This window comes from Numida meleagris, chromosome 1, assembly GCF_002078875.1.
Source record: "Numida meleagris isolate 19003 breed g44 Domestic line chromosome 1, NumMel1.0, whole genome shotgun sequence".
Classification (NCBI taxonomy): Eukaryota; Metazoa; Chordata; class Aves; order Galliformes; family Numididae; genus Numida; species Numida meleagris.
Window position 1 is genome coordinate 164860141 of NC_034409.1, and position 27494 is coordinate 164887634.

Sequence of the window (27494 nt, forward strand, 5' to 3'; positions counted from 1 at the left end):
GCAAGTGCAACACAGTGCTTGCTTTGACCTCTCACAGACCTGATTTGCTCTGGCTGCTGCCATCAGGAGAGCTGAGACCTCACAGTACAGCTCATATGTGAAAATTTCATGAGGTTTCTTCAGTTAATAAAACAACCCCACAAAAATTAGATTGCTTTTTGCTGCCTGCAGATATTTTGACAAGAAAATAGAAAAGATCCAACAGCCCACCTGTGAATGACCCGTGTTTGCTGCTGGTATCAGCCTATGTCTCCTGACATTCTTGCAAAACTTGAGATTCGTGCTACTCTTACTGACTGAGCACTTGCCAAAGAAAAGAACAACCTCTGTTGTATGAGTTAGAAAACAACTTTGAAATAAACCAATCTACTGTTAGCCTTAATGCATGCAAAATTACATGCTTGCTAGTATGATGTTCAGTGTGCTGAGCTAATTAGGAGGCTGATGCTCCTTTTCTATCAACTCATCTTCTACCAAAAAAATGTAATTACTGGGAAAAATAATAAAGGAAAAAAAGGAAAAAAAGAAAAAGCTGTTAGAACGGTAGTAGAACCTATTCAATAATTATGCTCCCACTTGGTACATAAAACAAATATCCAGAAAATCATCATCAACTTCTACTTCATGTAGTACATCTGCTACATAATCTACTAGCTAGGGCTTTGATGTTCTGAAAAACACCAGTAACTCTCATAATTAAATCCTCTATAGTGACTCAGCTGCACAGCTCAACTAATGTTTCAGACAATACCATCAGTATGAAAGCCCTCTGATTCTCTGACCTGCTACTGTAATTGGATTAAAATGTCTAACCATTATTATTTCTGAAGGGAAATACAGCTTGGAGTTTGGAACATCGTGGGGGCTTCCATCCTTCCTTTGGCCAACAGGTAGTTCTGCTGCACAGCCAGAGGAACACTCATCTTTCATGACAAAGCCACATCCACATTATAGTCTTCTACAGTAATCTCACATGATGTCAGAAGTGCTGCTTTATGTCTTGGGAATAATTTGTCTGGATAAATAGAATCCATAAAGCAATACGAAGAAACATTTTACCAAGGACAAATGTCGTCTTGTGGATTTTTTTTACACTAGTAATAATTACTTCCATGCTTTATTTTTTTCCATGGCCCCAAAAGAGGAGTTTTAAATGATGTTATTAAGTTGATGAATTTGTGCTCATATGAAGGGAGTCAGAAGCCACTGTTTCACATCTGTTGTTTTTATTCTGTGGTTTCCAGGCCCAGGGCTTCCAGTCAGCTGAGGAGCACCCAGCCCCTCCTGCTTTCTCTTCCCTTCCTCTCAACCAAAAATAGGAAAAGAGCCAACCCACAGATATCCAAGTTAAAATATACTCAACTTGCACTACTTCACAAATATTCCTTACATCCTAAAATTTTGATATCTCTTTAAATTTTTCAAAATGTTGTGCCTTTATTTTTCCTTTTTTTCCAGTAAGTCTCTTGAAGACAAAACACTCAAACACAGTTCGTTTTCAAACCCTCTATAGTTGGTGGTAGATAATTAAACAGTGTATTTTGCCAGGTTCTCTGGCAATACTAACTGCTTAGAGCTCCTTCTCATGGAGTTTAGATCCTCAAAATTGTACTCACCCACAAGGTGAAAATAACAGGTGTATATGCAAGATCAGTATTACTTATGGTAATAGCTATCATCCTTCAGCATGTTGCTTAATCCAACACAGACCATACACAGTAGTTCCCTCCTGATGAAGCTACAGCATCTTGCAGTCCTAACAACTTTTATAGCATGTCCTTGAAACGTCCTGTTCCTTTCATCATTGCTGAGAAAATATCACAATCGCTTTATTTTTCTACCCATAATGATAGGGCAAGCAGTGCTGAGAAAAAAAATGCAATCACAATAACAGAGGAAGAAAACATGATTCATGGGCACAGAAAGTAAATCACTAGGAAAGTCTGTCTTGTCCTCCTTTTTATTTTACTCATAGGTCAAGCGATCTTAATGAAGCTTCCTCCACATGTGCTTTATTGTTTGTTCTTATATAGAGCACAGTTATTTCAAACTCCTTATTTCTTTTTAAAAGCTGTACTAAAAGAAAGCCCTGTATGGGTTAACTGGGTCCTTGCTGAAAAGCTGCTACATTTACAAGTATCTGTACTCTACTCTATGATTTACCTGCCAACACCACGTAAAGTTGCTGATGGAAATCGGTGAATGATGGTTATTCCCTACCAAGTAATCTTCTTCAGGCAAGGAAAGGACCTGGTACCAGAGAGCCTAACTTCCCTCTAACTTCCTGCATACAAATGAAGGTTGTTAGCTGCCCTCAGTGTTATCTGTTTATTTGAACAAAGGTGATAAATTACCCTATTACAATTCCATGCACTAATTTGAAGCTGGATTAAAGTCAGGTCAAGAATCAAGAAAGTCTTGCTTGCTACTCATTTAGTCAGGGACCGTTATCTATCGGGAGAAGCAGAGGAGAAAAAGCCTTTGGGCGAGAGAGAGAGGAAAGGGGGTGAAGAAGGAAGGAACAAAGTTAAGTCTGCAGCCCAGAGATGTTACTCCTACCTTAATCCACCTCTCCTGGCCAGCAGTCATTCCTAAAACAACTATCGGTGTCACAGCATACAAAATACATTCCCAGGGTCCCTGACCAGCCAGGCTGAAGTCCATGCCACTACAACCTTTACTCTGACCTTTTTCTCCATCCTTTGGCAGACTTGTTCACCTGCTTTCTAATTCTCTCCATTTTATGTTCCTCTACATTTTCCTTCAGTTTCTTTCTCCTTTTAAGGGACCCTTCGCCATTCCTTTCCCTTTTGCTGTCCTTCACTCACAGCATGATGATGATGAAAATAAAACTGCTGCATGTGAGCATAATTTGCAAAACCATTCCCTCCTTCACTCTGTCTACAAAGCTAGAGCCCAACCCTCCCACCTTGGCCTAAAACCCTTGTTCTTCTCCTTTTTGATAAAAAATCCTTCCAGAAACAGTCTCAAATTCCTGAGACACCAGTTTTGACTGGGGAACCCACTTAGAGCCACATACAAACAAAACAGGTCAGCAAAGGAATGTGGAATACTTAAATACAAATCACTAATGCTGATCCATCTTTTTCAGACCACAGTACAGAGATAACAAGATAACAAAAAGAAGAAGTCAGTACACAGTTCTGACCAAGATGCAAATTTAGATCAAATCGTATCCTGAAATAAATACATGCATTTCCCACTGAGTCACAGCATCTTGATGAAAAACTAATTCATGTTTTAACCTTGTTTAATACTCTGAACGTGGGAAATCTAATGATGATCAACAAGTACTTTTTTGCCTGATGTTCAAACCAGATGAATGGCGAGGATTCTCTACTGAAAACTGTCTTTGACATCTTATCCAATGATGCTGAACCTCTTGGGCTCATACAAAGTGTATAACAGAAAGTTTATACTAACCTAGAAGATCTACAAAGTGAACGGACTCAATAAAATAACAAACATCTGAAGCTGAATTGCTTAAGTTTATTGGCTGTATGTAGACCCACAGTGATGAAATTCCTATAGAAAGGTTGAGGAAACTGGGCTTGTTTAGTTTGGAGAAGAGAAGGCTCTGGGAGACCATATTGTGGCCTTCCAATACTTGAAGGGAGCGTATAAACAGGAGGGGGAACGATTGTTTGTGAGGGTAGATAGCGATAGGACAAGGGGGAATGGTTTTAAGCTGAGACAGGGGAGATTTAGGTTAGATATTAGGAGGAAGGTTTTCACACAGAGGGTGGTGACGCACTGGAACAGGTTGCCCAGGGAGGTTGTGGATGCCCCGTCCCTGGAGGCATTCAAGGCCAGACTGGACGTGGCTCTGGGCAGCCTGGTCTAGTGGTTGGCGACCCTGCTCTTAGCAGGGGGGTTGAGACTCAATGATCCTTGAGGTCCTTTTCAGCCCAGGCCATTCTATGATTCTATGATTCTATGATTCTATGATTCTATGATTCTATGATTTTATGATTCTGTGATTCTATGATTCTATGATTCTATGTTATAGTACTCAATGCTATTTTTTCTTTTATGCTTTTTCTTGTTTCTGGAGCAGACCGCTGACAAAAGGTATGCATAGTCCACCACATTTTTACTTTATTTTTTTAATGAAATATTTATTAAAAAAAAGGAAACTTCAACTCTGGACTTATCTGGCTGTTTTGGAAAGTGGATTAAAAGAATGACATGCCCTTTTACAGATGGAGAATTGACTTTTCCCATGTCTGTTCATTGCGTCTCTAAGCTCCAACCACTGGGAAGAAACTCAAAACAATTTCTTCCTGATACAAATAATCTACCTTCTTTTCTAAAAAGCTACTGAAAAAAAACACATATTTCTTTTTCAGACCAAAAGCCTTGCAACATCTGTTTAGCACACGCAGAATACCAAAGTGACCCAGTACCAATACATGCCAGAACCTTAATAACAGAGAGCTATGGTAGGAGCTTCTCAGACAGTAACAGCCACATTAACAGGAGCAGACCATTGAGGCAATTCTCTAAAATGCTGTTGAAGTGCCAGCTGGCATTTAGGCACCATTTAAACGTATTTATTTCTTGATAAATATACTACTTCCTACATAAACCCTGCAAAATTTCCATCAGTAGTAGACAAGAAACACATCTGCTTTATCTGAACCTGCAAAAAAAAGATCCCTTAAGGTAAATAATTACACCTCTGCTTTTTTTTAATTTTTATTTTCAGTTTCTCTTGTAATCTTGAGATGGAGTGTCTCCTATTTCCCTGGGACTACATTTCAAATAAACAGTCGGTGACATCTGCTGCCAAGTCTCTCCAGACTATGAGGACACACCAAGTATTTCTGGACTTCCTTGGAAGTGAAGGATGTGGGTGACACACCCAGCATCGCTGAGGACTTGCATCGTTGCTCTGAGCACATTTCCATCTCCACTGGAAAAACCAGAGCTGTTTGTTGCTAGTTCTTTATCTGTCAAGTTCCTGCTTGTTAAATTCTTGGCAAAAGGAGTTTCACAGCACTTAAGCTTTTACAGACAGGATTCTTGCTGTTTAAAACTTATTTTCAACTATATTTCATTTCAGAGTCATTTTCTATACTCCTGCCATCAGCACAGACCATGCTGTAACAATCAGCTACTATTCACTTTTCAAAACAAAAACGTTTCCAGCAGCATGAAGCTTTGCCCAGAGTCTCAGAGCCTCAACCTCTGGCACTTACCTACTCCTCACATTACAATGGACAGAATGCAGATTGTTTGAAGCTCTACAAAGACTTTAGCATGAATTGCATATATAATTTTTATTTCTCCCTACTTATATTGAAGAGAATTTCCTAGGCAGAGTGGGTCTAAGAAACCCTTGAAACCCTAACTGCTTTCTGTAAATGAAAGCAGGCAGATGGAGTGGGTGCCATTTGCATTTAGAAGTATTGTTATAGGCAGCAATAGGTTAAGAGAGAATAGGGCCCAAATCCAACTGAAACAAAGGGCTCTTGAGAGAAAAATTGCTATTTTTTCATCTTCACAAATACTCCAGCTCCAGTCTCCTTGCTGTGTAATGTCCTTCCCAAAAAGCTCCAGCGTTCCTTTCAGACCCCATCCCACACTCTTCTGGAGCCGTGGGTTCTGGGTTTCATTTCAGTCCACTGGCACTCTCTTCTTTATATGTATCATTAAGGAACCTGTGTGGGAGAACCTCTATTTAAATCCATCTGCGTTCAACAATGGCAATAAAAAATGATTGCATGCTTAAGCTTATACAAAGCCAAGCACAAGACCTGGGCCAGTATTCTTTTAATCAAATAATTGCTATTCAGGCAAGACTTTCTGTGCAAAAATTATTTCTTTTAAAAAGCCCAAAACATATTTGAATGAAATCAAGCACTCAAATGACTTTATTTAATGCCCATCATAATATTATATTATAAATATGTTGGAATATTTCTTTAGCTTTGTATATATTTTCTTTACAAATCATACCACTAGAAAAATAATACCACACTCTGGAATAAAAGAAAAACACTGCTATTGGAAAGAAGCTTCTTCTTTAGCTTGCCAAGCAGCTACCAGCCTTCCAAGTAGCAGAAACAGCATACAGTAGGTTGCTATACAACATAATCAGTGGGACTTGGAGAATTGCTTTGCCATTTCCAAACGTATAATGACTGTTCTGAAATGGCCGTGTTTTGCATGAGGAGGACTGGAAGGGAAGCAGGTGGCTACTAACAGCAGCAAACACTGTGCTGCTGATTGAGAGGGGGCATGAGGAGGGCAAGAGCCTGATGCCAGAGTATTTCGCTTCTTCATGACCATCTTAGAAATGGACTGGCACAGGGAAAAGACAGCTCTGTTGTGACACATCATCTGCCCACTGCAACTCTATTCTCCAAAGGCTTTTACCTTTCTAAAATACAGTAGTAACTATCTGGACAGATTGATTTCTTGTTTTCCCCTGATGATTTCATTGTAATAAAATTTCACACAGAGAAGTGCTACAAGTGAAGGGTCACAGAAGATGTCTGTAAGAACTCATTGTTAAAATTCAGCCAGTATAAAGAAAAGTAGAAAAGGAGAGGAAAGGAGTGAAAAAAAAAAAGAGGTTATTTATTTGTTTCTTATAGGCCTGGATTACATTAAGGATATAATGAAATCTATCATACCATCTAGACATGACAATTTTTATGCTTCATCAAAATATTTGTAAACAGCAGCCTCTTTTATCTATAGAATGGGTCAAATTCTACTCACCATGAGATAATTTCAGAAAGATTTTCCAGAAAGAGGATGCTCTCAGACTCCATAAAATACAGCCTGCCTGCTCTGCTCACAGTTCAAATTACCAGTCTAAACACTATCAATAAAATCAAGTATATATTTTTCCTTCAGGAAAAAAAAAAAAAGAAGAAGAAGAAGAATTGCAGCAGCTGTTAGCTGGAAAAGTATTTCCTTGGAAAATCCCCATTTCTACCTACCACCTATCACCACATAAGGGCTGCAGGGTTAGGAAATAATTCACACAGAAAGTCAACCCCAACATCAGCAGGAGGTGAGATGCTCGCTCTCCTTATCCATGAACATGCAGATGCAGTTCTTTTGTTTAATTCTGCCTGCTGTCTTTTTTTTCTGGGGATTGTGTCCATTTATGCAGGCCACCTGTAAATGGAAAGCCAGATTAAAGAGTAGCACAAACATGTCCAGAAAAGTGCCCTTAATTTGCTTGCCAAAAGAGAACTACCTCTATTCTTAGAGTTAGGAGAAGGAATTTGTGTTAAAATGGAAAATCATATTAAGAGTGTTTCTGCTTCTACCCCTCTGCAGGCTAATGCACTCCCGAACACAGATATCTTCAAAAGGCCATGAGTATATCTGAAAGAGCTTCTTGCTAAACTACTTGCTACACAGAAATAATACCATCCTTGGGACAGTTTTCTCCTGCTACTTTTAATTTGAAGTGGCATTTTCAAAATCATTTTTGTCAGACAGCTTTTCCACACAGGAAGGGACTGAATTCTGATAGACCTAAAGTAACCGTAACGCTGCCTTTGTTGTATGGTAAGCCTTCCAAGTTACTCAGCGTCCTTCATTTTCATTACTCGAAGAAAGTAAATAATAAACTTAAGTAAAATTCCTGAAAACAATCCCTATAGGAGTCCACAGAACCCAACTGGAAGCCAGAAATAATAATAGCTAGGATATTAATAATAATTCTAAGTAGTTTATTGAGCTAAGACTTTTATCCTACCAAAGATCATAGAATCACTGAGACTGGAAAAGACCTTTAAGATCATCTAGTTCACCATCGACCCATCACAACCATTGCCACTAAACCACTAATACGTGGGAGAAGAGGCCAACCCCCACCTCACCACAGCCTCCCTTCATGCAGCTGCAGAGAGCGATAAGGTCTCTCCTGAGCCTCCTCTTCTCCAGACTGAACAACCCCAGTTCCCTCAGCCACTCCCCATAAGACTTGTGCTCCAGACCCTTCACAGCTTCGCTGCCCTTCTCTTGACATACTCCAGGGCCTATGTTCCATATTTCAGCTCATATAACATAGCATATTAAAAAATAATCAATCATTATTATCAGTGCTTCCATTTAGGAGAGAAGGAAATGAGAACCACAGGCCAATATCTTCATCATCCAGTGGAAAGTCACAGGATGAGCTGGACGTAGCACCAATAATAGCTGCTCAAACATCTGAACTCCGTGCTTTGGTTAGCAGACTGATGTGTGCTCACAATGAAAAAGAAGACTCCTAACTCTGAGGGGGCATGAAGACAGAGGGTCTATACTGTAACTTACATCAGAAAGCATTACAAAATGAAGAGCAATGACAGAAATAGTGATGCAAAACTGTTCTGCAGAAATCTTGGCCTGTCAGAAGAAAAAATAGCAGGCAGGACTCTCCGGACATGCTGGGTTGGGCTCATCAGATAAAATATCTGCCCAGATCTAACGTAGTCAGCTCGGACTCCTTTCACACTCATCAGATAGAAACAGGCACATACTGATGTTAAGTGTTTGGTCAAGTGCACATATTTGTTCATCCTAGGGCAAAAAATCCTCCTCCTACAGCACTGTGAGATCATTCATCTCCTTCACAGTCAGATGTCTACAACCCTTCAGCGAGCAGCCAAGATGGACCAGCTAAATACAGATGAAGATGCAGATCTCGAGACTCAGCTGGATATATAGCATCTTTTTTCTGAAGGCCAATGTTACTATTTTGTAAATAATTATTCTACCAACAGATGTGTGGTAAAGATGGGCAAATGAGGGAAGAATTCCTAATTATTTTTTCTTATACATTCAAATATGCTAATACTATTAACTGCTAATGTTAACTTTCAGGTTTTTAAACCGTTTTGTTTCTCTTCTGCTTATGTATGCTCCCATCCTGCACACTGCATAAGCATCACTTATTCAGTGAGGAGAAAGCAGGAGAGTCTGACAGATCTCCATTAAAATGGAACACGCAAGCCTGGAGTACTTCATTTTAAGCACAGAGAGAAATTTGTTTTCTGATGAGAAGTAAAATGGGCCCTTGAACTTAAAAGTCAATGACAGAAAAAAAAAAAAGACACAAGATACGATTTATAGTAGCAAAAGAAAGTTATTCAGGAGTCAATAATTTTTCAAAAGGATTAACAGAGCATATGCAGCATTACCTATAATGAGATAGGGAGAGTATAGGGAGTACAATTTGCATGCTATTTAGATTCAACAGATAGTTACACTGTTGATATCTAAAGTGCTGTTGTTGTCACAGGAAAGGTGGAGGTCCTGTACATCCCCTGAAAATTAATACTGTTCAAAGAAAATGGATTAAATTGCAATCCTTTGGGTATCTATTAGAGTTTAAACTATAAAGAAGGATGGTCCATTAGATGACTGAATTTCCTTTTTATCATAAGGTCACAGCAGTTGGTTGAAAAAGGCATCAAGGCAACTTTTTGAATCCAGATCTATTTAGCTCTTGGATTCAACCAGGAATTTAATGGCAAATGGAAAACAGTAGGTAAGCATGAAAGCTGAAGTAATCTATCACCACTATCTTTTCAACAGGTAAGCATTTTTTTGTTTGAACAAATACACATTCCAGTACATGAAAACAAAAATGTTTTGAACAGCACAGCTTCTGTAAGACCTCCGCATAATGAAATTTCAAGAAATATTCAACATAGAGGTTTTGGTGCACAAAGAATATTATTAATTTTCTTTCCACATGACAAATAGATAAATACCTCTATGCTAAACACAGTTTTAAGTACCATATGCTGCTCAGCTTTGTATTTTTCAATGCTTCAGAAAGCATGAAGAGATGTACTTAAATTATTAATTCCTCAGCACATGAAGTTAAAAAAGCCTAAACAATTCAGTTGAAAACCAGTTCAGCTGATAAATAATAAGAATTGTTTTTCCCTAGACTGCCACTTACAAACCCGGTGCTGATTCTGAAACAACCTGATTTCTTTCCAACTCATACATCATTATCAGTAATAATGATTCTTCAGATCCTCTTGCTGCAACCTCACTACCTCGTGTTTGCACTGTCAGCAGCAGCTGTACCTCCAGTTTATGCTTCCTTTTTGGTCAACTTGGTGATTAATCGATCAGAATTTAGTGTTTCAGCTATTTGGATGGTGCATACCCCCATTCTAATTACTTTGTCTCTGCAAGATAAACAAGAATAAAGAGCTATATGGCCTTTTCTCCTCCCTCACTCCATGTGAGGGAAAAATACAATTACAGATGGGATACAAAATCCAGCTACCATGAATAATAAGGAGTAGAAAAGAAGGTGGCTGTGTTTGTACTCATCACACAATGTGCAAGATTCTAAAATGCAAAAAAGAGTTTTTAAAAGCTGATATAAACAACTGGAATACGGGAAGCACTAGTATTAGAAGAAATAAATGATTATGCAGCTTTTCTCTCATTTTCTTTTCTGTGTAATTAATTAAAGGGAGCCTTGTATCTATTGCATTTTGACACTAGTGTCAGATGTAACTGCTGATACACTGATAGAACAGTCTATCAAAATGGCAAGAAAACAAAAGAAGCTCTAAGTAGAACTAGAGTTTCAATGAGGACTGCTCCAAAGTAATGCCTCCTGTTTTACTCTGTTGGCCCATGATGTCATATTGGTGGTATGACAGTAGAGGTTCAACCTTCCCACCAATATTCTGTTACATGTTGTTGCCATGTGACAGATGGCAGCAGAGAGGCAGTCTGACAGAATGGTGTATGATGTGAAAGTACATCTGAAACAAAGGTGTGTCACTGAATTCCTCCACAAAAAATAGTACCCACTGACATTCATTGATACTTGATGAACATTAATGGAGACCAAACAGTGGATGTGAGCACAGTGAGGTGGTAGGTGGTGGGTTTCAGCCGTGGCAACAGACATGAAATGCAAGCCACGTTCTGGACAGCCACGCACAGCTGTCATACCACAAAATGAAGAGTGTCTTGATCAGCTCATCAAAACAAATCAGCAGATTACAACCAGAGAGCTGTGTATGAAGCTGAATACCAGCTTCAATGCATTGGAAACAATGGTTGCAATATTGGAATATCACAAAGTTTGCACCAGGCTGGTCCCATGAATGCTCACACAGGCACAGAAAAAACACCGTATGCAAGTTTGTTGGGACCTACTGAACCAATACAAAGCTGCAGGCAACTGTTTCCTGGGTCCCATCATCACCAGTGATGAGATACGATGTCACAACTACGAGTCAGAGTCAAAATGGAAGACCACGGAGTGACAACATATGAATTCCCCACTGAGGAAAAAGTTCAAGACACAGCCCTCAACAGGTATAGTAATGTGCACTTTTGAGATTAGAAAGGGGTGATGCTTCTGGATTTCCTGGAACCCTGAACAAACTATCAACTCAGACCACTACATCACAATGCTGACTAAGCTGAAGGCTCAAACTTCCAGAGTCAGGTCAGAGAAGAAGACGACCTTTCTCCTGCAACACAACAACACCAGGTTCTATATCTGTTTAAAGACTGTAGAGTGCACTGCCAATCTTGGCTTGACTGTCCTACCAGAGCCACTGTACAGTCCAGATTTGGCATCTTCTGACCTCCATCTGCTCAAGCTGATGAAAGACAGCTTGCGTGGGCAATATTTTCCTAGTAGTGATGCCATCATAGCAGTTGTGAAACAGTGGGTCACCTCCACTGGTGCAGATTTTTACAAGCATAGCATGCAGGCTCTTGTTCGTCACTGGCAAAAATGCATAGCTATGGTGGTGACTGATAAAAACTACTGTTTTGTAGCTGAGAATTTCTTCTATCAATCATAGAATCATAGAATCATTGAATGGCCTGGGTTGAAAAGGACCTCAAAGATCATCTGGTTTCAACCCCCCTGCTGTGGGCAGGGTTGCCAGCCACTAGACCAGGCTGCCCAGAGCCACATCCAGCCTGGCCTTGAATGCCTCCAGGGATGGGGCTTCCACAACCTCCTTGGGCAACCTGTTCCAGTGCATCAACACCTTCTGAGTGAAAAACTTCCTCCTAAAATCTAACCTAAACCTCCCCTGTCTCAGTTTAAAACTATTCCCCCTTGTCCTATCACTATCCACCCTCGTAAACAATCGTTCCCCCTCCAGTTTATACTGTCCCTTCAAGTACTGGAAGGCCACAATGAGGTCTCCCCGGAGCCTTCTCTTCTCCAGGCTAAACAAGCCCAGTTCCCTCAACCTTTCTTCATGGGAGAGGTGCTCCAGCCCTCTGATCATCTTGGTGGCCCTCCTCTGGGCCCGCTCCAAGAGCTCCACATCTTTCTTGTGCTGGGGGCCCCAGGCCTGGACGCAGTACTCCAGATGGGGCCTCACAAGAGCCAAGTAGAGGGGGACAATCACCTCCCTCTCCCTGCTGGCCACTCCTCTTTTAATGCAGCCCAGAACACAGTTGGCCTTCTGGGCTGCCACTGCACACTGCTGGCTCATGTCCAGCTTCTTGTCTATCAAATAGAGTTACTGTGCTCCTTGTATCTGCTGTAGTTGCCACGGAAATGAATAGGAGGTATTATTTTCGGACCAACCTGCACAGTAAATGAAAACCATTGCTTGTACCAAATACCTATGTAAACCCTTCAAACTGGTAGAAAGTTAGATTGAGGTTTGCCTATCAGTCCTTTGCCTGCAACTATTGCCTATTGGAATGAAAAGCAGATGTGTTTTGTTGTTATTTTTCTTAAAGCAAAGGCAAGTACAAACTACAAGGAAAAAGTATCTGGTTTTAGACAATCTAGAGGGGAAGTAAAAGCCAACAGAAAGAATCCTAGAGCTTTTTCACTGGTTTGATGAATCTTTAAGGATAAGGAGCAAAAAAAATTGCATTTTTGAGAAAGAATGGATATTACTGGGAACAAAGCCTCATGGATATCCAAGAAGTATATGCTGAAGCCAGATACAAATGAAGGCTAATGAATGAGGGCAAAGATAAAATGCAGAAATGCAGTCTCTCTCCTGTTTTATTTTCAGATTTACAAAAACAATATAGAAACTCATTTTGCTTTAGAAAAGTAAACATCTAGACCAGGCTAGCAATCCTTGTACACCTCAGATGGTATTCACACTGTGCTGATTTCCCTTTTGTCCTGGTCCTCCAAAGCGTTGATATTCAGGCTTTAGGGTAGATGGGTAGATGAGGATCACTCCTCTTACCACTATTTTAAGACTTCCTGACCAATGAACATCTTTCTTGCATGTTTAAAATCATGTAAGAATCCAGAATGGAGCCTTCAGTTTATGCAGGATTCAAGAAACTCAACACATGGGCTGGAGAATTTGTTGTAAGTTTCTTGAGATAGTCAGTACTCAGAAGCACACTGAAGTGTAAATATTTCTATGGGCAGTAACCTCCTGCCCTTCAGGGAAAGACAGTAAGAAGACAGTTGTTGGCCTAACATGGCAGTTCTGCAGACCTCAGCAGTCTATGAAGAGGACAGAGCAGTGCTATAAGGAAGCCTTCACCAAAGAGCAGTCTAGGAATGATGGATGGATGGATCCGTAGCACAGCAATATCCTTACTAGGAGCAAGAAGTTCTCTACATTTTTCCCTTTCAGATTTTGAAAAGGATAACATAAAAATTAATGTCTGTTGAACTAGAAGCAAGGATAACTGCAAGAAAGATGATGATTTCCTATACTGAGGTTGCAAACCAGACAACAGTATGTTTGCAGCATGACAAAGTTCTATGAACATTTTGTCAATTGCTTGTGTCAATACAAAGAAATGTAGTCTCTAGCAAGAGAATGTATTGCAGCAAGTCCCCTTGCTGATTTAGGATGGTAGTGTTTACCTTTCCTTATAAGCCATCAGAGAGACAATTGTATATTGTGTAAATACAGTGGGGACATGGATTAATTTCAAACCTATCACATAATCTGATGAGATTTCCCACGAGATCTCCTAACAGTTTGCAGCACTGTGAGCCATTATTTCCATATTTATTGGAAATAACATCTGAGCCAAGGCAAGGCACAGCATTCCCACTGAGAGCTGTCCTGACATGAATGGAATTAACTCTGGTCACTGTAAACACGGAGGGTCTTTTTGGTATTATTAGCATGCACCTCAAATAATACCTAACTCCATGATGATACAGTACATCACACGAGAGTATTGAGAGGGGTCTCCTAAATTTTTACCTACGTTCCTGATACATATACGAAACACAAATCAGATTTCACCTGCATTTCAACATCATCTCCAGTGGATGAGCTCCTCGCTCTTGCCAGAATGGCATCAGAACTGTGGTATGACAGAAGTACTCAAAATCTTTTAAAACACATTTCATTAAGTAGCTAGGCCTAAATCACAGTGAACTGTGATGTTTACGATCATAACTTAAAAGATGAAGTTGTGGTTTTTGAAAATTCACTCATACTTCTTCTGGAACTACCTATCTATTTTAAGTGTTCTCCAGTTGATTGATGTTATCAGGTGTGGACAAACCCTTTGTGCTTCGCTGTCACAGCAGCCATGCTGGTATCTCTTCCTGCATGGAAGGTATAACTGCATTACAACTATTTTAAGATTTCAGAGCCAATATCCTACAAACTTCTTCCCAACATTTCTGGTTTATCTTTTTAAGTAAACTTCCTCCATTTTTAGTTGACCTGTTTCTCTTACCTGATTCATTCGAGGATGCTTGTAACACTGTAATTTGTCACCATGGCAACAACTGTTTGGTCATTATAGCTGATGTCACCGAATGAATCAAGTAAGAAAATCATGAAAATAATTAAAAGAAAAAGAAAAAATATACATTCTAAACAAATGCAGTAATAATTTGGAACAACTAGAAAAGTAATTCAATTGAATGTGATGATTTAATTTCAGTTTTCAAAACTGCGCGGTTTTTGTTGTTTTTTTCTTTTTTGTGGGTTTTGTTTTGTTGTTTTGTTGTTGTTCCTTGCTTTTAATTTTTTATGCTCCATTGTGGGTGGCAGTAACTGAGTAAAATCCAGGAAAACAGGCTCTGGTGTATATTACCCAGTACTGCATCTCACAGTGAGAACGTTGCAGCTTCAAATCCACTTCTGCTGAAGTTTTTAAGGGAAGCTGAAGCACAGCTGACCTCTCCCTAAGGGCCCGATGAGACCTGCCTTGTCCATTTAATCAGCCACTTAATCATTCCATCCAAAAGGACTGAACATGCAGCTGTCTGCAAATACCCTGCCCGTGCCCTGAGGCTTTAAATATTATGTATTATATTTATCTAGCTCCATTTTCCTGACAGAAATAACCATAGGCTGAAAACTCTTCAGCTGTTTTTCCCTACCTATGTCGATGCTGCAGTGATGTGTATTTTATGGGTCAATGTCGATTGCGATCCAGGATTCTGTAAAGCTCTGGGGGAAAAACCTAAGAAAGGGAAAGGCAGCTACTATTTGATCATCCAGGGCAGCCTTCTGTAGATTTACCCATAACTCAAGTATAAATGCAGGATAACCTTATTGCTATTTACATAATATACTTCTGTATTTAGCAAAAATGCAGATAAATCCATCAAAGATTTGGCTAACACACATTTCTTCCTGTATTTCTTATAGCTACTGGTAACACCTCACTAAAGATGTCTTTACAAGGTGATTCTAACTTTAGAAATAATAATAAAACATATTTATCATATGAGAGTGTCTTAAAGCTTTACAATTTTCTCACATACTGCATGAAAAATAACTTTATTTCTTAAATAATATAATTGATGCTGATTTAGGAGCAGCCACTTTCATCACCATCATACACAAAACCTCTGGGGGATTAAACTTTAGGAGACACTCTCACAAAAATTAAGCACCTCTTTTATAGCTTTACTAATTAAATGTAATTAATTTACTAGTGCTCTGGAATGGCAGGTATTAAAAAAATAATAAAATCCTCGAGCATTTTTGCTTTACATGTGATAAATGCTACAGTCACTCTTTCCTTTTTAGGGAAAACACGGAGGAAACACTATTAGGTGATAGTGGAGTTCTTCACAGCAGGTCGATTGAGATTGTCAGGGTTCATTAGCATGTATGTGACTGGTAAATAATTGAGTTAATTTTAGGTTGAGTGACATATTTAGAAAACTACAAATCACCTTATTTTGTGAATTTAATCAACCTTTGCTCTTCCCCAGAACATCTAACATACACCTGCAATACTAAGCGGGAACCTACTCTTCATTGTACAGACCTGACAAATGCTGGTGGTTTGCAAACTTTCAAAATCTTCACCTGCTTTAAATGCCAGCCTCAAGCAAGAAGATAAACATAATTTAAAAAAAAATTACAGAGAAAACAAGAAAAAACAGGGAACCAGAGGAGGAATCATTCTTTAACTGAAATATCAGCCAGGTGTATTTTGAGTTCGCCATTTGCATTGTCTCTAAGAATTAAAATGCTTAAGTCCTCAAAATACCAATATAGAAAAAAATATTTCTCTGGAAACATTAAAAAAAACCACCTAATGTTCAAAAAATTCAGTCATCTGTAAAATTCTTGTTTGCATTGGCACTCTCAGCACAATCATATCTCATTACAAAAGTAAAAATTGCATTGCATATGGGTCTTCCAGGTTTGGCTTCTGAAAAAAAGGCTACTTTCAGAGGCAGGAAACACTTTTCTCAAAGTTTAGCTTTATTTGGAAAAAAGCCACAAATCCTAACTGATATGAGTGAGTTATTCATTTTTCATTGGAAGTCTTATGGCCTTCTTAGCACAAAGTTTCTCCTCATTTCTGAAACACTTTCTATTGGCACTAGATTTGATACTGAAAATAACAGTACTGAGGTAGAACAGTGAGTTTTCCTATGTAAAATTTACATTGTTTAGATATGTGCTTGCAAAAAGGGTAATTACTCTTCAGTTTCATATTTTGAGTACAAAAACAAATTGCTTGTGGATTACTGGCAGCTACAGCTTGGGCGCTGACACTTAACTGTTTGTTATTAATACGCAAAGCAATTAATGTAATTATAAATATGGAAAAGAAAAATATCAGCACTATTTACATTAGTTAGTTACTAGGAGGTAAAATACTTTGTCAGCTGTAATACAATACAAATTGCTGCAAAGTGTTTAATACAATTATAACATGTAGATATTCAAAGCACTAGAGTTTATATTCTAGGTCTGTCCTCCTGGGATCAATTTATGATACGCTGTGCTGGGTATCTTGTCTTTACAAAATCACATTACTTAGTTCCTATGTTGCTACATCAGGCTACCACACAGTTTACCTACGTGTGAGATCACAGACCCAAGCCCTGCGTAATGAAGAGCAGTGCACATCGCTGGGATACACGGGGACAGGAAGCCTATGTGTGATGAGTATAGAATCACAGAAATCATGGAATCGTTTGAGTTGGAAGGGACCTTTAAAGGTCAGCTAGTGCAACCCCCCTGCAACGAACAGGGATGTCTACAGCTAGAATATACAGCTAGTACCCATTCAGAAAGCACAACACATGAGTGTGCACCCCCTCTCCATTTTCCTCAATTTGCGTGCAGAAGTACTAATATAAATGGAGGCCAAAGCTAAACAAGACTATTTCAAAGCTCCGTATTAATGCTTTAATTTTTAAGTCTGACAGTAGTGTAACACATCACTGACATTCTCACTTAATAACACTGCACGTTACTTGGTAACATATGCCATGTTTAACAATGTGACTCAGCTCCAATTGTTCTAGTGAATCCAAAGACAACTTTGTCTCCAGATTCCCATGTACCAAAGTGTCTTGCTTGTAATCACCTATTGTAAACACATATTTTCTAGCACTGCAAAGGGAGAAAAGCAGTCGCAGGTCAGGAAAGGTAAATGTTTTAACGTAGAACTTCTTTGCATAACTTTGACAAATAGAAGGGACAGTATAGCGAAGACACATAGTACTAAATACAGGGAACTGCCTAGGTGGGGAGGCAGATGAAAAATTAAAAATGAGGAGGGAACTGCTAGAAGCTGACACCTTCTCTAACCAGACTGAATCGCTGCTGCCCAGGGCTGCTGCCTGATGCACAGCCTTGCTTTGCTTCCCAGCTGTGCCACCAGGCTGATCCAAAGCCCATTGAAAGCAGCAAAGCCCCAAGTAAGAGCCAGAACACAAGCCAGAACAGGGACAGCCTGGGAGCCAGGGGACATGGGTGCAGCCAGGGGAGGCAGGACACAGGGGAGCCAGGGGACTGCCTGCAACAGTGGGGGACCACTGCCCCTGCCAATGGACAGCAGGGCCTGGGCAGCAGTGCCCAAGTGCCATAGGCCCCGTGCCTTATGGCCTACCACCTGCAGGATGGTGCACAGGCCTGTGGCTGAACCTCCCCGCTTCTGCCTGCTTGTCGCAATTCAACATTACATTCTGTGTTTAATGTTTCAGATCTGCGCACAGTTAAAAAATAAGTCAGAGCGTGCCAGTTATTTCTCCAAGGTTTCCGAACACAAACTTTGCAGCTCTTCTGCTGTTTTGCACAGGCTGCCGCAGATGGAAGACAGATATCTGTCCGCCAACGTTTGAAGAGGACCAGATTTTTTTGTTTAGAGTTTTTCACTGTTTAGCACTCCCAATAGTACAATCAGCCAGACCAATCCTTCCCTCCGTAACAAGTGCACACACAAATGAGCATGAGATACCACTGTCTGTGCAGGATTCACATGCACAGAGACATCTGCAGAGCATTGGGACTGCCTTGACAGTTAGTTTTGGAAGGAGAGAGGCCAACTTATTCTAACCTGGCTTGGAAAGCTCTAAAACTAATGTAACTTCCTGCCAAAAGGCAACACATTTACTGAAAGGGAAGGAAAACAGTGTTGCCCAGTAGCCATTCCAGCTACCATCAGATGGGAAGATTTGCTATATCCAAGTAACTGAAGTATCTGAGGGAAGTTGTGGCACTGGCGCAGCCTATTGCCAAATCAGCCATGCTCCCTTCCCAGCTGATGGCAGACGATTCAGACTGACCTCACATCCCCCTGCCAGAGCCACAGCCGTTCTCTGCCATCACACCCGATCCTCCTCAAAAGTTTCCACACCTTCCAGGCTCATCACAACAGCCCTACAAGAATAAACTGAAGCCAACCTGACACAACAGATTCCTCTCTGAGGCGCACATATGTCACAAAGATTGCAGTTCATCACCTACGCTTCTCAAATGTTGCTGAGCACGCTCAAGAGGGATGGCGGTTGTGCAAACCAGACAGCCCTGATGCTTCTTTTTCTTTCTTTCTTTAAGTGAGAGTGGAAAAAGAAAACTTGGTTAACATAAATCCTCTTGAAGTTAGGTTCATAATTCATGTTCAGTGAGCTGTTTCATGCAGTGTCCAACAGCTGCTCAGAAAACTGTCACCTTTTCCTGGAATCTTGTGCACAGCCCTGGGAATGGGGCTCTTCTTCTGCCTCCGCCTGAGCCTGAACACTTCAGGGCGTGAAGAGTTCTTCCCCATGCAGAAGGGTGGTGTCACTGGGTGGTGCCTGAATGACTGCATGCACACAGGCACAAGTTTCCAGGAGCAACGGAAAGTAAACTATGCCATAAAAGTCATACAGCGCTTGCTGCTTTCTTCCTTGTGCGTGACGTCTTGGGAAAATTTCAGGGAGAAAATGAATACTGACAGCTGACAGGCATGGGGCAGTGCTTCGAGGGAAGCTCGGAAATGTGCTTCCCCGTGGACAAGGGCCCTGGCAGAGGGAGGGGAGAGGACAGGCCACTGCTCCGCTCCCAGACAGGGATTAGAAGTCACAGGTGAACTGAGGCCACCTGCCCTACTAATAGCAGCAGCTTCCTGCTCAAAACAAGAAGCAGGTTCACACATTTGTTCTGCAGTTGGGTTCAGACGTAAGCTGCAACACAGATGTTCACAGGGCACAAAGGGGACGCCCAGCAGAGCTGGCTGCAAAAGAAAATTTACGGGAATGACAGCAAGTTTCCTTTTACAGCAGGCTCTCTAGAGAGGCAGTAAAAGGGAAGCTCATTCTGCTATGATTTTTTTCTGAAGCTCCTCCTTGTGAAAGATCCCACCGCTGCCAATCTCCAGAGACTGAAAATGAATTAGAACGAGAAGGAAAAAGCAAAAGCCATGGGAAAGCAAAATAAAGAAGCGAAAGAGAAAACAAAACAGAACAAATGAGACAGAAATGTATCACAAAGAGGGAGGGCATAGAGGAAAAGGGAAGAAGTAAAGGCACATCACTAGATTGGAGAAATATTAAGGAAACAATAAGAAATAAGGTTCAGGTCTTTTGCATACACTCTGAAAACACCATAAGACATGGAATCCTCTAACAAATCTGGACACAGGCCTGAACATTCAGTAGATCCAGAAGTAGGACAATCATATATTAAGTAAACCAAGCAAGTATCTGACCCCATACACAAAATGGAGACAGTGGTTCTCCAGTTTCTGTCAAGCATCTTGGGAGTTACAGAGGAAACACAGTATGAAAATACTGTGCCTTCGAATTCTTATACAAGAAGCAACTTCTTCCAAAACCCATCTTTTGGGTCTCCTACGTCAAAACCTATGCCTGAATTTTATTCCATAAGAATAATTCAGTCTCTGCGCCACTATAAATTGCTTCTAAGTTCCTTATACAGATCAAAATAAGTTCAACTGTTACATCCACACATTTGTGAAGACTTTTCCTCTTTGCTGAGATGCAAGAACTGTCTGATTCTGTAAACTCTTCAGAAAGAATAAAACCTTCAACATCTTCTTGTTTCCCCTTCTCCACTGCTAGGAGCTCAGCAGCATTTCAAGCATCATAAAGTGTGACCTGAGTTTTAAAAAAGAAATCACCTAAAAAATTGCTTCATTATATGCAAGAATGTACTTCTCAAATTGCCTGAATATTTTCTGTAAACGTTCCAAGTAAAATACTAGCTTCACTGAAATACTTGAGAAAATTTCCAGGAACTTCAGCATGCCCAAAATTTCAACCTTTATGGCCCTTTTCTTCAAGCATTTAGTCACATTCATACCTTTACTACCATTAGCAGTTGCAAAGAAAATCAAATGAAACACAGACAAAAGCTAGTTAAAGCACAGTCTTAAGTACCGGAGGACTAAGAGTACAGTCACTTCTTTCAACTCACTTTATTTTCAGAGCTTGTCACTTGCTCACAGAGACTTTTCCCTTCATTTTGAAGTTAAATTTGTACATTTGGCTACACATTTCTCTCTGAGTAGCGGTGAGCATCGTGCACTTTCCAATTTCTGCCATACAAATACCACGTGCAATTGAAAATTCAGCCTGCGAAGATCCATCATACTGTCCCATTCGTGCTAAATTAGATTTATCAAGAGCTTTACAAAGTTCAGCCTTAAACAAAACTCACATATACTCCAAATCATCCAACACAATATATGAATGTATCTATTACACATACCTATTTATTGCAGGTATTCTCCAAGTTTCAAGAAGCATATAACCAAAAATTGTTCAAAATTCAGAATCCAAAATCTGGAAAGGAGATAATATGTACAAGTCACTAAAAGAATAAAACTAAAGTCTATAGAAGAAAAAAAATCATCATATTTGGAAATGAGTTTATGAGCTGATCCCTCTACAGTTGTGCATCATATGGGATGTTATGGGTGATAAAACTGATGGTACTATATCTTAAATTTTACACTTATAATAATAGACAGATTCTTAGGTGACTTCTAGATATGAATTCAAAATTAGTAAAAAGCTCTGAAAGTATACCAAATTTCCAAACAGCAAGTTTCCTACAACTATATGTAATGAAAGAACAAAAGCAACCTTGTCAATATGCAAAACTGACAGTGGCAGAGAAGAAAATAAAAATGTATTAGGAAACCACAAACATCCCTATGCGCATTTAAGCAATTTTCTGCCTTTAATTTGCAGCAAGACAGTGGCGGGAACAGAGAAACCACATGAAAAATCAAGGACATCATCATGTGCATTCCTTCTCTGTCCAAAAATGCTGAACAGGGCAGTCCTGCTACAGATGTGAAATTCTAGACGCACATTATTGTAAGCATATGTAACACTTGATTACAATTAGTCCTAGAGTATCTGTAAGTTTTCCTGGTCATTCCTGCACAGTGACACAGAGAGTAAGGCATTTCATAAGTCTAATGTGCTTAAGAAAGCAAAAAAAGAGGAAGATACATTTGGAGAAAGAAACAGGCTCAGCAGACCAGGAAAAGACATAGGGAAAGAAAAAAAAAAAGGAAGAAAAAAAGTAGCTATTGTGTCCAAATGCTCTTGGTCTGATCTTTGCTCTGGACAGTGATTTCTGATATGACCCCATCAGTTTCACCACAATGAACAGACGCTGTACTGAGTATTTCTATTGCACCAGTAGCATCTTTGAATTCTGCAGCAGGAAACAATCTTCCACGCAGTGCTGCAAAACAGCCACAACTCTAAAGAAACCTCAAGTACACGTTAGAAAAAGCTTTGCCTCTTTCCTTTCCCCAAAATTTTGCTTGAGCTTTCCCCTGCAGCTGCACCACTGGTTCCCACGGCATGATTCCTGGCGTCAGCAAAGTGAATCACCCCAGCAGTTAGATGAGACAGTCACAGAGCAGCCCACACCCACTACGCATCAATGGTCACCTGGCTGGGAGCACCTAGGTGCTGCAGCTGAATAGCAGGCATTTTCTTCTCCAAAGGCTCTACTCACCTAAGGAGTCCTAGATTCCTTCTGCTCCCTTCTGTGAGCTGGTAATTTTCAAGCAGGGAGACAAAATGTAAATATCAGCATGGATAATTATTTCACTGCTCATTTTTTTGCAAGATAATCAGACATAAAGATAAGGCTGTCTCTGAGAGGCAGAAGCAGTAGAAATTTTTATCCAGCATGAAAGATTCTGCCAGTTCTTCTTACAAAAGCAACAGTTCACTGATTTGTAGCTGCTGCCTACTTTCATGTGTAAGAACAACAACTACAGAAATCCCTCACAGGTCTTCTCTACATATTTTCAGGCAATCTCTACAAACATGACAATAGCTAGGATTATTTATTCTATACACTATCTTGCCATTCCTGCTGCTGATGTCAACTGCAGAGAAGCCAGACTCAGCAGCTCAGACTGCATCACAGGGAGGCACGAGTAACGCCACATCTCTGCCCTTTGCATCTCCTATTCAATTCCCCAAAGGAGAATAAAGAGCAGAGGAATCACAAAGAGAATTCCATTAATGTTAATCTGTAAATCTGCGAATATCACCTCCAAAAGCAGTGGGGGCTGTTTACTATGTAATAGCAAAAAGAAGCAACTGCAAGATCAAAGTGTCGCCAAAGTTTACTCTTTATTTTTTGAAGTAATGTCTTCTGCTTTTCTGCATTTACTTCTCCAGCAATCAGTTTTATAACCCTTTTCTCAAATAAATGTATTTACTACACTATGCTTTGGGTTGGAACTAGATGATCTAGTGTTGTGGTTGATGCCCCATCCCTGGAGACTTCCAAGGAGGGGCTGGATAAGGCCCTGGGCAACCTGATCTAGCTGTAGTGTCCCTATTCATTGCAGAAGACTTGGGCTAGATGGCCCTCAGAAGTCCCTTCCAACTCTAAGGATTCTAAGATTCTACGATCTTTAAGGTCCCTTCCACCTTAAGCCATTCTACAGTTCTCCCACTCATCTCTTACCCATGTTAATGGTTGCATGTTTCATCCTCTGCAGTGGACTGCAAGCACTCAAGCTACCACACCTGAATAGGAGTTATCACTCATCATTAGGCGCATAAATGCATGCTGATGCCAAGATGCAAGTATCTTAAGCTGAGTGGTCTTTATGATGGGCAGTAGAACTGAAGGGCTGAGCCTTGTCTTGACCAACAAAACTTCTGTTATAAAGGTAACCTTGAAAACATGAACCAGGTGTAAAATTCTCCCAGTGTGATAATGCATGAAACAATATCACTCAAAGACATGTCTCAAGGGATTGCTGACCAGGGAATTTCTTATCACATATTTATAGAGAAACATTGTGAATTACTGCATGGCCGAGACAGCTCTATGGCAGCCAAACTTTGCAACCAAAGTTAAGAAAAATTACATGCAGATACACACACACAATCTGCTGTGCATAACATTATCAGCTTTTATTTTAGAAGTGACCACCCATCTATCCGTTCCAAAAGATCTCATAGGGTTGTTAAAAGATGCCAAGGAAACTTTGTACTTGTAGCACACTTTCTATCTTTAATAACACCAGCTGTCACTTTCAAAAATGCACCATGCCCTCCACAGTTATCCCATATTCTGCAAACACCAAAAAAGCCCCCAAACCCTCCCACGGTTATTAACATCTGCTTCATTTACTGATACTGACAAACTGAAGGACAAAGGCATGATTTAACAGATTGTTCTGTGCAAAGAAACAATGCAGTTCACAAAAGGATTCATCAAATGCCCCTGTCAGAAAGCCTTACAGAGCACAGCTTAATGAACGTATGCAAATTGCTGTAATATATAAAATGTCTGCTACCACTTCAACAAGTAATGTGCTTATGAAATCTATAGAGAATGGTAAGATAGATCAACCCAATTTGTCTTTGAAATAAAGCGATTTGGTTTCCTCAAGATAATTTCAATCTTTTTTTGAATGCCTTGTGGCATGACAGCAATACATTACGTACAACGAACTACCACTTTAGACCCTAGAAGATGTGATTATTCAATAGAAAAAGCACCAGACAAACTGGAAGCCCACTGGTACACTTCAATATTTTCCTTCAATGTTTTGACACACTGGCGGTTCTAAAAAAATTGTTATTTCCAAGCCTTGCTGCATTTAAACAACTTCAATTTTTTTTTCTGTGGTTGCTTGATGCGGGGCTGAAGCCTGAGTGTAAGCTGGGGTAATATTTACCGCATGAAGAACTGCTCCAATCTGAGACCACATCAAAAAACAATGCCCAGCCAGGACATTAAATACAGTTAAATCCACCCTTTATAAGTCTAATGAGAAAACAGATAGGACTTCTTTAAATTTTTTCATTGAAGAAAATCCACAGTAAAGAACACGGCATAGTGGTCTCATCAGAAACTCTGTGGAATTACTGGATCTTGACTTTGCTATTTAGGCCTAGAAAGGTGTGGAAGAGATGCTGTACCACGTGGCACTGCCACTGAACACATTTGTCAGAAGGAGCCTAGGTACAGGTAGTGACACCTTGGGGCTCCAATGGTCTACATCATTGTTTCTGCACTTCTTTCTTTTCTTTTTCGTAAGGGCACTTCTCACCCTTTGCAAAAGGTACTCAGAGCATCATGTGTACCAATGTAAAACTGATCCCACTTCAGAGCCAACTGAAAATTAAAAAAAAAAAAAAAAACTATGAGTGTTTATTATTTTATTCCAGTTGGTCTGCCTACTTACTTGCATATTAAATGAGAGCATATAGGTGAGGTGGGAGGAAAAGGGAAATTTTTGAGGTTTTGCTTTATTTTATCATTTTGACCACCTCTGTACTCTTTCAGAAACTCCAGTCATCCAAGGGCTGCAAATACAGAGCACACATTATCTGGCCTCTTCATCTTCCTTTCAGTCACATTTCTCTGGAGTCTGAGATGGAAAAAGTCCAGGGCATGGTTTGCCAGCTCTTTTACATGCTATTTATTAGATCTAAAATTTTCCAGCTGGCAGGTGTCCATTGCATTCTACAGAATGCAAGTTTTCATAGGAAATAAAGGAACTCTAGTGCTGGGAGTGCAAAAGGGAAACAAACAAGCACTCTCGAAGTAACACTTTACTGGGTGATTCTTTGCTAATTTATGCTCACAATGCAAGTATGGTGAGAATGTTTACTGATAGTCTTACAAGAAAAGAATTCCCCTGCTCAAAACAATCGTCTAATAAATAAACAGTTTCAACGCTTACATCATCCATTATGTATTTCACATTACTGTATAAGTAATTACTATCAAAGACAGACTCAAGTTTTGCTAACTGCCTTAGGCAAAATGACTAAATTGGGCAGTACTCAGCGCAGGATTTTTAAATTACAGAAGAGCAGATTCTGCACTAAGAATTATCTAAGCTGTATCACAGAGCCTAGGCTGAAACACAGCATCAGAAACGTGATGCGATCTCCCCATTTCACAGGCATTCATTTGTAAATTCCCTTCCATTTTGCTACACTGAGTATGCAGTATATATCAGACACTACAGATAAGGTCTTTATTTCTCTGCAAAGAGTGTACACTGAAATAACTGCCATTTTTTTCAAGAATTGGGTTCGTATCCAGCAATTAAGAGGTGAGATCCTTAATAATCGATATCAGTTTCAGATGCTAGGTACTAACATTTAACAAAGCAGGCTGTTCTCATTTTTACATCTTTTTTTTTTTGTATTAAAATTTGCAAGATGATGGGTTCTCTGGCTTCCCTTTACATTCAGCCGAAGACTGAAATCTGGGAATAAATGGACATGCCAACCCTTTCTTTATTATACCTCATTTTACAGAATCAACCTTTCAGGTTCCATGATTACCATCCCTATTTTAAATTTGTTCTTTTTAACATAAATCTACAAGTACAGAAAAATGTCTCCCCTTTTGACAGTACAGTGAGGCCAGCAGGTTCACAGTTGGTATAGTTAATAAAGGCAAATTAAGGAAGCTCTATCTCATACCTCCTCTCTTATCTCCTGAACCCATGTGAAATTATACTAATTATCCTAACTGAAATTAAACATTCTAACTTTTCTCTGGAAGAGAAGGAACAGATTATTCTTGGGAGCCAATCTTCTTACAGCTCCCCTAAGATGCAACATCTAATAGACTTCAGAGAGGAAAAAAAACAGAGCCTCCTGGACAGATTTCAGTTTCAGTCCGATGAAATTGCTTCAATAAAGTGTATTAACCTGTACACCACCATTGACAAAATTACAGTCACGCTGTGTGCAATAGAGTGTGCTACAGGATAATGCAATAAAACATTTTTTTTACCTATTACTTTGTGGGTTTTTTTTTTCCTCTTCAGCAACGTTAGCGTTTAAAGTCTGGGTTCTCTGCTTCTTGGCAGGAAGCGGAGTCAATCAGTGTCAGCCCAGTCCCACATCTCTCCCCGTGAACAGATTCCTGCCACCCATCACAATGAGAGCATTCACCCATTGCTGTTACAGACACAGTAACTACACTGGACAGCAGCTTAATCAATACAGCAAATGGTTCTGGGACTATCCCGAACTGACAGTGAAGTAGATTAGAAAGTGAAATCCTTTCTCTGATTGTCTTCTTGGCAAGCTAGTACAAACCAGCGTTCCCTGCTGAAAAAGTAAAATGAAGAGAGATATAAGAATGCAGACCCTTCTGGGCTCAAAGAGCTGATTTTGAATGGCTGACAATGTCCATTTCCCATGACTGGATTCTTTAAGTGATCTGTGAGAAAAAGCAAGGAAAGACACCCTGCACTGTCTCAGAAGCAGCATCTACACTGCAAAGATTCCCAACCCAAAACATTTCTGGGAAAGAACAAAGAGTTGAGCAACTTTA

At 39.9% G+C, this 27494-nt stretch overlaps 1 protein-coding gene across 3 annotated transcripts in view; it reads right to left on the minus strand.

Moving 5' to 3' along the window:
* ENOX1 (ecto-NOX disulfide-thiol exchanger 1) overlaps positions 1–27494 on the minus strand; it is a 370285-nt gene that overhangs the window by 278983 nt on the left and 63808 nt on the right. For 2 of the 3 annotated variants that reach the window (XM_021375265.1, XM_021375256.1), the window contains exon 2: positions 21405–21478. The exons of the other annotated variant lie outside the window; for it this stretch is intronic. The gene's annotated coding sequence lies outside the window, so the exon portion shown is untranslated. The remainder of the gene's footprint in view (positions 1–21404; positions 21479–27494) is intronic. 3 annotated transcript variants of the gene reach the window in all.